The sequence below is a fragment of the Poromitra crassiceps genome (assembly GCF_964638095.1).
Source record: "Poromitra crassiceps genome assembly, chromosome: 3".
NCBI lineage: Eukaryota > Metazoa > Chordata > Actinopteri > Beryciformes > Melamphaidae > Poromitra > Poromitra crassiceps.
Window position 1 is genome coordinate 28,506,414 of NC_139625.1, and position 9,198 is coordinate 28,515,611.

A 9,198-nucleotide genomic window follows, 5' to 3' on the forward strand; every position below is an offset into this window, starting at 1 on the left:
CAACAATATTCTCAGTCTGAGAATCTCAGACGTTTAGCCTACATTTGAGAGTTGCTTGACAGGTAAAATTCCGGAAACCGCTTTTAGTGTAGCCTTTCTAATGCAAAACAAATTAAAATTGAATAGGAGATAATAGCCTGGAGACGTATTAGACCTTTTTTGTCCAATCTAAAGATGACACTTTAAAGGAGGACTTACCTCCAAAACACTTTTTTTCAGCTTTTAACCAATATATATGACTTTGGGGGTGATGTGTGAAGAATTCTGGTCAGAATTTCCACATTTGACACCAAACTGTTGCCATTTTACCATTTGTATCATTTTTCAGCAGCATACCTGGCATAAGCGCCCTCTTAGGGTCAAAGACTGCTTTTTTTTTTTCTCAAATGAATGGGAGATTAGGAACACATTGACGTCACAGTGTTCCCAAAGACTATGGGATTTCAAGATAATTACTCCCCTACCCCCCCTGTACCCTTTCGGCTCCTCAGAACTCCAAGCCTATTCCTATTGAAGTTTGCTCTTAAAATACTGAACCAAACGTCGTCAAAGTTGGCACATGTCTTAATTATAGTTAGTTTCCCGCTGAATGTGTCATTACTTTATTGATATCTTACCTGGATAAGCTCGAATGATGATGTTTATATTATCAGTCCGAGTTGGAAGCACTGTCTGGAGAGAGTCGTACTGTAACCTCATGCACTAGCACCAAGCTCCGGGCGCGCGCGCAGCAGCAGCAGCAGCAGCAGCAGCAGCAGCTCTGTGCTCAGAGCACAGAGAGCACAGTCTGACATTTCCGCGGCTATCAGTCCGACTTCAGAAGCACTTCTCTCGGCCAGTCTGCTCTCTCATGCACCCGCGGGGGCGCGCGGCAGCAGCACACACCAGCAGTGAGAGGCGGGGGCTTTCAACAGTCTGACATTTCAGCAAACAAATCTCGTCGCAGTTTAGCGGACATGTAAAATATAACGCTATACTACGACGTGACAATGTGACAAAGCTTCTCTAAACATATCGGCTAATATAATATCATCACTGTGTACAAGCAACGCCAACTTTTATGGAAATCAAGTCAGCAGAGCAGAGCGACTGGCTCTGTCTGTGTGTGTGTGCTGCTCGGGGGGATTCGCATGGGAACAGTGTGAGGAGAAGAGCTCTCCCCAAGCCCCAAAACGCAAATTAAAAACGGGTTTCATTGCGCGGTTTATCTCTAGTTAGACGAGGGAATTACGTGGAGAAATCTCGCATTGTGTTACCCCAGAGCGAGAGGTTTGTCCTCACTGTGTGCTGTGTGCTGCGAGCAGCGAGGCTCTTAACGTAAGTTTAGACAAGCCACATGCAAGCCACGCACACACACATGGGACAAAATGGGACAAAAATAATTAAATTTCTAGTTCGCCACTGAATGGCCAAATTGATATAACTATCAACCATTTCAGGATTTTCTGTTTCCATACAGGCCACCAGCGTTGGCTAATTGTTGATATTTATAAAGATATCGCCCCTCTCAAATAAATTATTTTTGAGGCAGTAGGCAAACTGTAATGGCGTCGATTTCCGAAAAAAAATCTTGACTTAACACAGCCAAAGAGTCTAGTATAGACAAGAGTATATGTCATTTCTTGGTTTTTTCCATAGGTATTTTCAAATCACTGTTCTAATACATATCTAGGGGGTAAGTCCTCCTTTAATGATCAATGGGTAATTCCACCAACCAAACATACTGAGGAAAATGTTGATATCTAAGAAAAATATGGTCTCAATTGTACAGTATTGTACTTTAGGATGTTACCTGAATGCAACACAGGTGATGGCAGCCAATGACATGCACGGAAAATTGCCATGTGACGATATTGCTCCTACCCTCTGCCTCTGCCCTGTGTCATTATCAATAAACAGCTCCGTGTGTGTGAAAGAACCATAGAGTGAGAGAAAGAGAAACTGATCCACGTTTACATTTATTTCCTCCGTCTTGCTGCATCTGGGAGTGCACGCGAGAACTGCTGCATTAACCCACTCTGCTAACAGAAAATACAACCAATACACTTTAAAGTCACAAGTTTCACAAGTTAACAAGGTATTTTCTCGGGTAGCCTATTTATCGGGAACAACATGCATGTCCTGGTCCTGACGCGTCAATATGCATTAACGGCAAGGTAACGGCATTAGTCGGATTTACACATGGGGGTAATGATAAATATTTTCCGGGTTTTCGTTCTAATCTGAAGTTAGCCATCCAGTCTACTGCACGCAAAGCGGACTGTAGCTGGAGTAACTGCATTCAGCACCATGGACAGAGGCCGAGCTCCCCGCGCGCCTGCATCCAATCACAAGCCACATTTCTATTTACGTTATTGTGATATTCAGCTAAATCTGTATGGAATCGGTGGTGATGATAGTGTAACCGAGCGTCTTCGATTGGTTGGACTTGGACTTTATAATGAAAATAAAGGACAAGTTCAAGTCCAGAGCGAGAGAGAGCGAATCAATTTCCTTTTCCGGACTTCAAAATAAAAGCACTCCACAACAGATAGGCAACAGAACAGTCGGTAACACTTTACAATAACGTAGGCTACACAAAAATGTAAACTAATCATTAACTAATAGTTAGTTAATGAGTAGGCTAGTTAATGTATAATTCCTAATTAGTCAACCACTAGTTAATCATAGTTAATGAGTAGGTAGTCATTAGTTAATGATTAGTATCTAAGTTCCTGAGTAGAGTAGGCCTAGTTAATCTACTTAATGATTACTAAATGTCAGCTCGTGAAAATATGTAGTTAATCATTAGTTACTGATTAATCGGTCAGTTCCATGAGTAGAGTAGTTAATCTTCGTTAATGATTAATAAATATCAGTTCGTGAATATATTAGTTAATCATTAGTTAATCATTAGTTAAGGTCACATTGCGAGTATAGTAGTTAATCATTAGTTCATGATTAGTTGTTAGTTCCTTAGTAGAGTAATTACTCATTAGTTAATGGTTAGTCAATGGTCAGTTTGTGAGTAGGGATGCAACGATTATTTTTTTTGATCCACGATTATAGTCTGAGAAAAAACCACGATTATCACGGTTTCACGATTATTGTTATGGACGTATAAAAATCACATGAGCATTCTCTAAATAGAGGTTTTATTGTATTTCCCCCACAATCTTAACAGTTGCTGCCTTCCGGAATACTAATGCACGATATGGATTTTTACAGCCGATAGTATAGGCCTACGCTAACCGATAAATATTCTCCTGGCCAATAACCGATACGTTAAACATACCGTACTATTGTTACTTTTTTCACATTTTTGTATTTAAAAAAATAAGTTCTTAACCTGTATTTTATGCACACCTGGGATTAAAAAAAGAAGAAAGGGCAGATGTAGTTAGCAAAGATGGATGATTTAATATTCCATGGCTCTGACCTAATCAAATCTAACTGACATCACTATTGTGAACATAAAACAAACAACATTTCTGATATAATATATATAATATATATATATATAATACAAAAAATATTTTATTATTTTATAGAAGCGAAAGCCTATAGCTGCTTAGTCTGCAGAAAAAAACACAAAAGGCATAGTAACTTAGACTCTTATTGGCATGTTACTGGCAACTAAATGTGCCGTCTGAAATGAATTTTGCATTGGGGTCAGTTCTATTGAAGTGATGATGGGGCAGGCATGGAAAGCCTCACTATAAGCCATCATGTGTCGTTTCACTTTTTACTGGAAAATGCTCCCTCTGGATTAAAGAAAGGACACTCTGTGGTGTTGACTGGTGTTTGTTATGTAAATGTGCGCATTTGTTTTCCTTGTCTCAGTCAGATCATGACTGCCAAGCAGCTAGCTACGTTAGCTTCACGTTATTAGGCCTACATGTAACGTTAGCGGGTTGCTTTTGGAGTTGACACAAACCCTTGATGTTTCTTTTCGTGTAAAGCATGAGGTTCTCTATGGTTTAGGCCAGCGCTGGGAGCATGAAGTGCTTTAAATGCGGGGATGTTTGGTCACAACGAGCTTGAGGAACTATGTACGCTAGGCTATGGCCAGCTAGCTAACATTAGCCACAACAGCTAACGTTAACGTCAATGACTGTATGTTAACGCTAAACAAATCCGCTGCCTCTTCCCCACGTTTGGTTTAACGTAACACCAGCTCAGACTTTCCCCTAATCTCAGAAACCTTGCGGGACATGTATTGCAACATTTATGTTGGGCTGGCATCCATGGCTACTGGCTAGGCTACAGACTGGCTACTACTGGGAGACATGGCAGCTGCCTGTGTTTGGTGCCTCCGCTAAATAGTCCGTGCGGAAACGAAGCGAGAGAGACAGGTTCCTCTCCTTCCAGCGCCGTCTGCGCCGCATGGGAGTTTAAACTGACGGACTGTTGTGAAACAAAACACTCGGTGTAGCGGAGCCTCTGCGGTTATATAACCGTGACGTTTTAAATCGCGGTTAATAGTCAAACCGGTTAACCCCTGCATCCCTATTTGTGAGTATATAGTTAATTGTTAGTTACTCATTACTTAATTATTACCTGTCTATTAGTTAGTGTTTTTGTGTACCCTATTGTAAAGTGGTGCATTATACTCTGTGTGTGTGTGTGTGTGTGTGTGTGTGTGTGTGTGTGTGTGTGTGTGTGTGTGTGTGTGTGTGTGTGTGTGTGTGTGTGTGTGTGTCTGTCTGTCTGTCTGTCTGTCTGTCTGTCTGTCTGTCTGTCTGTCGGGGCATGTGTGTGTGTGTGTGTGTGTGTGTGTGTGTGTGTGTGTGTGTGTGTGTGTGTGTGTGTGTGTGTGTGTGTGTGTGTGTGTGTGGCTCGGGTAACAACATTGTGACATGACACCACTGATGACATCACAATTGAGGTAGGACTGGTGAGCGTGAGACAGCACTAAGGACAAACTCCAACAATGCCCAAAGCCAACTGCAAGACATTTGCAGAGAAACTGCAGAAACTCCGGAGGAGCCAGCTGAGTGTTGTGAAGTTTTTTTTGCATGTACAGCAAGTCTAGCAATTGCTTGTTTGCTTGCATCTAATGTAAAGTGAGATACACGTAGTATCATTTGTAACCTATTGCACTCTAGCACTATTTTATTGTGATGGGTATGGTCCGTGAAGTATGCCTGTAAGGTTAATTAGTGAGTGCAGATGACTTAGTGACTACTACCTCAGGGTTTGTTTTATTAAGTACTACAGCAATACTTTACATTTTTAGGCATTTTTAGGCCACTCACAGAGCCATTGTGCAATTTTTCCAAATAACATACATTGTTATTTAGTGTTATCAACATAACATGGCTCATGACATTTTCATTTTAACCATGTTTGGAGGCTTCAAAATTGGTGTTCAACAAGCTCCTTAGAAATAAATGTATCAAAGACCAAGGAGCTAATCTTACAAAACAATAAAAATTCAATGCAGCCAATAATCATCAAAGGTTGAGATGGTTGACGATTTTAAATATCTGGGAACATACATTGACAGCAGTCTTACCTTTAAAGCAAATACCGATCACATTAAAAAAAAACGCCTCCACTTGCTACGCAAGCTCAATCATTTTTGAGTAAGCCAAAACATTCTAGAAACTGTATGTAAGAGCCTAGTGGAAAGTATTTTATCTTATGATCATGTGGTATCATGGCAATCTGAACATTAAATGGAGAAACAAGCTGCAGAGAATAGTGAATATGGCCTCCAACATCCTAGGGACACCACAGAAGCAGCTAAGTAGTCTGTACGATGAAATAATTAGAAGTAAAGCTGAGAGGATCATTAACGAACCCTCTCACCCACTGTTCAGTGAATTTGAACTTTTACCCTCAGGGAAGCGTTACAGACTACCGATGGCAAAGAGAAACATCTACAAGAAGTGCTTTGTCTCAGATGCTGTCATGGCAATAAATACAACTAGGATTCGGTAGATACTGACTGCATAGGGTGGTGTTTTTACTTTTTACTTTGCTGAGGTTTTTTGTACAGCAGGTTTTTTCCTGAATGTTTTTTGAATTGGACAGGTATGATTTGTAAATCTGACCTGTATTGTGAGGTGTAGCCTACTTTTGTGCATCGGTGTGCCTTTGGATGTGGATGAATGTGTGTTGACTGTGTTGTGGATGTCTTGTCACATTGTATTGTTTCATGTGTCTTGTTTTATGCTTTTGAGATGTGTCTGTGGTGGAATCAAAGACGAATTTCCACTTGTGGATAATAAAGTTTTCTTAATCGTAATCGTAATGAGAAAAGACATCACTGATGACATTGAGGTCATATGGGACATCACTGCTGGCTCGAGTGACATCGCTGATGACATCCCAATTGATGTCAGACATTGTGACATCAGTGATGGGGATCAGAGGGGAGAGGTCAAGGGTGAGGTAAGGGGAAAAGTTAGAAACGACCGAAGGGCACTTTGTTTTAGTATTGAGCATGCAAAGCTCAGTTCATCGTTTCCATAGTATGAGGGCCCTGGCACTAGAACACATCTTATTTAATTTTTTATTTTATTTATTTATTTGTGATGTAATATGAGCCGATGGCGCACAGTTGCACGATGGCGCATAATTGGAGAGCTGTTAGCACACAGTTACACGATGGCGCACAGTTACACGATGGTGCAGTTGCCCAACTGTGAATTGCTCAACTGTGATGTCATCAGTGATGTCACTCGAGCAACTGTGATCGTATCCTAATATAAAATTGGCAGGCATACACGGACACACAGAGTAGGCTGGGGGGATGCTGTGTATGGGAATATGTGTCATAAATCCGTGAATTATGATGTCATCAGTGATGTCACTTGAGCAATTGTGATGTAATAAATCCTTCCTGGCTGAGGCATAAGTGGTGGGAGTATAGGGAGAAGAGGACTAGGGACTCTAGGGTGAGTTAAGGGGAAGAGGTTGTTTCTCCAGTTGTGAAAAGGTTCTATTGCTTTGAGCCAAACCACTCACGGATCTGACCTGCAAAAAGCAAATTAATTACGGTAAATTATTTTTACATGAGATTTGAAACCCAGGACTTTTCTTCTGAATGTAAAAAGGTTTCAGATAATATCTCGATTACTGACCAGGATGCAAGGTCGGTGATTGACCCTCCTCACAAGGTCCAATCACTTTTTAAGCAGACTTGCACTAAGAAGGCCACAGGGCCAGATGGCATCTCTGCATTTTCTGCTCAAAACATGCTCAGAGGAGCTGACATCAGCATGGTGCCCCATCTTCCAGAAATCTGTGGACTCGCACACCATCCCCATTCCCCACCCTCTGGAAGAAGTCAATAATTACACCTGTTGCTAAAAAGTCTTGCCCTAAAGAAAATAATGATGTTAGACTTGTTGCATTGACATCCATTGTTATGAAATGTTTTGAGAGGATCATGGTGTCGCTGTTCAGGAATGAGGTAGAAATATTTTTAGACCCCTTTGAGTTTGCTTACAAGCAGGGGCGTGGCACAGATGATGCTATTAACAGCATCACACATCTGGTCACTAAACACCTGGAAGACCCCATGGCTTATGCACGCTTATTGTTTGTCGATTTTAGTTCAGCTTTTAATACTTTGCAGCCTCATATGTTGATTCAGAAACTGAAACACATGAGTGTCAATCCCTTTATTTTAAATTTGTATTTTTCTTTTTTAACTGGATGCACTCAGCGTTTAACAATGCCCTCTCAGAGCACAGGTCAATCAGTACTGGTGCCCCTCAGGGTATTGTCAGCTCCCCGGTCCTCTTCACACTGTACACGAATGACTGTACAAGAATCCACCCTGAGAACTACATCATTAAATTCTCAGACGATACAGTCATTCTTGGCCTAATGCACAAAGACAGCAGTTAATCAGCTTACCTCTCTGAAATAGGGAGATTTGTGCAATGGTGTGACACTAACCATTTTGTGCTGAATGTGAGGAAGACCGAGGAGATGGTGTTTGACCCGAAGGCAGTGGGTGACCTTAGGCCAGTGGTCATCCACAATGCACCCATTACTCAGGTCTGTTCGTATAAATATCTTGGGGTTCATATCGACAACACCCTCAGCTGGAGGACCCATGTCGAAAGTCTTTGCTCTAGACTTCAACAGCGGATGTATTTTTTACGAAGGCTTAGGGTGTTTGGAGTGGAGCAAAAGTTTGTTACTTTTGTATCATGCAGTGTTAGAGTGTTATAATGGTATCACAGCCTGGTATGGTATCTTGACAGTGCAGCTCAAAGCACAGCTTGCTCGTCTAGTGAAGCCTGCTATGAAAATGATGGGGGTCAAAAACCATCCACCCCAAACAACTTATGAGTAGTCAATCATCAGACAGGCTCAGAAAATAGTGTCTGACACCACCCACATTCTCCACCCAGAGTTCCAACTCTTACCTAGTGGTAGGAGATTTAGGGTTCCCAAGAACAGGCTGAACCATTATAAACACTAATTTCTGCCCATGTCCATTAAGCTCCTGAATGGTAACATGTAGATGTGCAATGCGGCCTTGAGGGTTTTGCAACGTGTCGTCACTGTCACCTGTGTGCAATGCATATAGCCTACTGTAAACTGTAAATGTGTGCCTATTGGTTAACTGTGTTCGGATGCCATGTGTTTTTTTAAAGATGTTTTATTTTCTACTATATGTAGCCTAGTATGTGTGATTTTATCTACTGTGTAACTGCAGGACGGAGTCCAGCAAATTTCCCTATGGGGACATTAAAAGTAGGCTATATCTTATCTTATCTTACTCCCAAAAACAAAAAGTATTATTGTCCCTTCCAGGATGTTTGCAGGTTAGGATGTTTCGAACTATGGCTGAAGCTCCTAACCTCGCGTCACCAGGCTCTTCTCGGCGAGAAAGAGCCTGGCCGAGAAAGAGCCTGGCCAAGTGATTTTGTCACCCTGCCTGTTTCCGGCCTAGAGCCCGCCCTAGACAGGAAACAATAGCGGAAATAGCTCGTTAACTTGACAATCAGACACAACGAATAAGAAAATAAAACGGCAAACAACAAAACAAAAGATGGACGTACGTACCGAACGAAGTTTTTGAAGAAGTTCTTGTAGAAACATTGCGGATTCACAATATCACATATTTTAAGCCAATACAGAAGCTTTACTTTTCAAACAAATTGCCAGTTGATGGAATAGTTATAACGCTAGTTGTCTGTCCGCTGTTATCGATAATGGAGGATCAAGTAGGCTACAACAGCATCTCTGCTG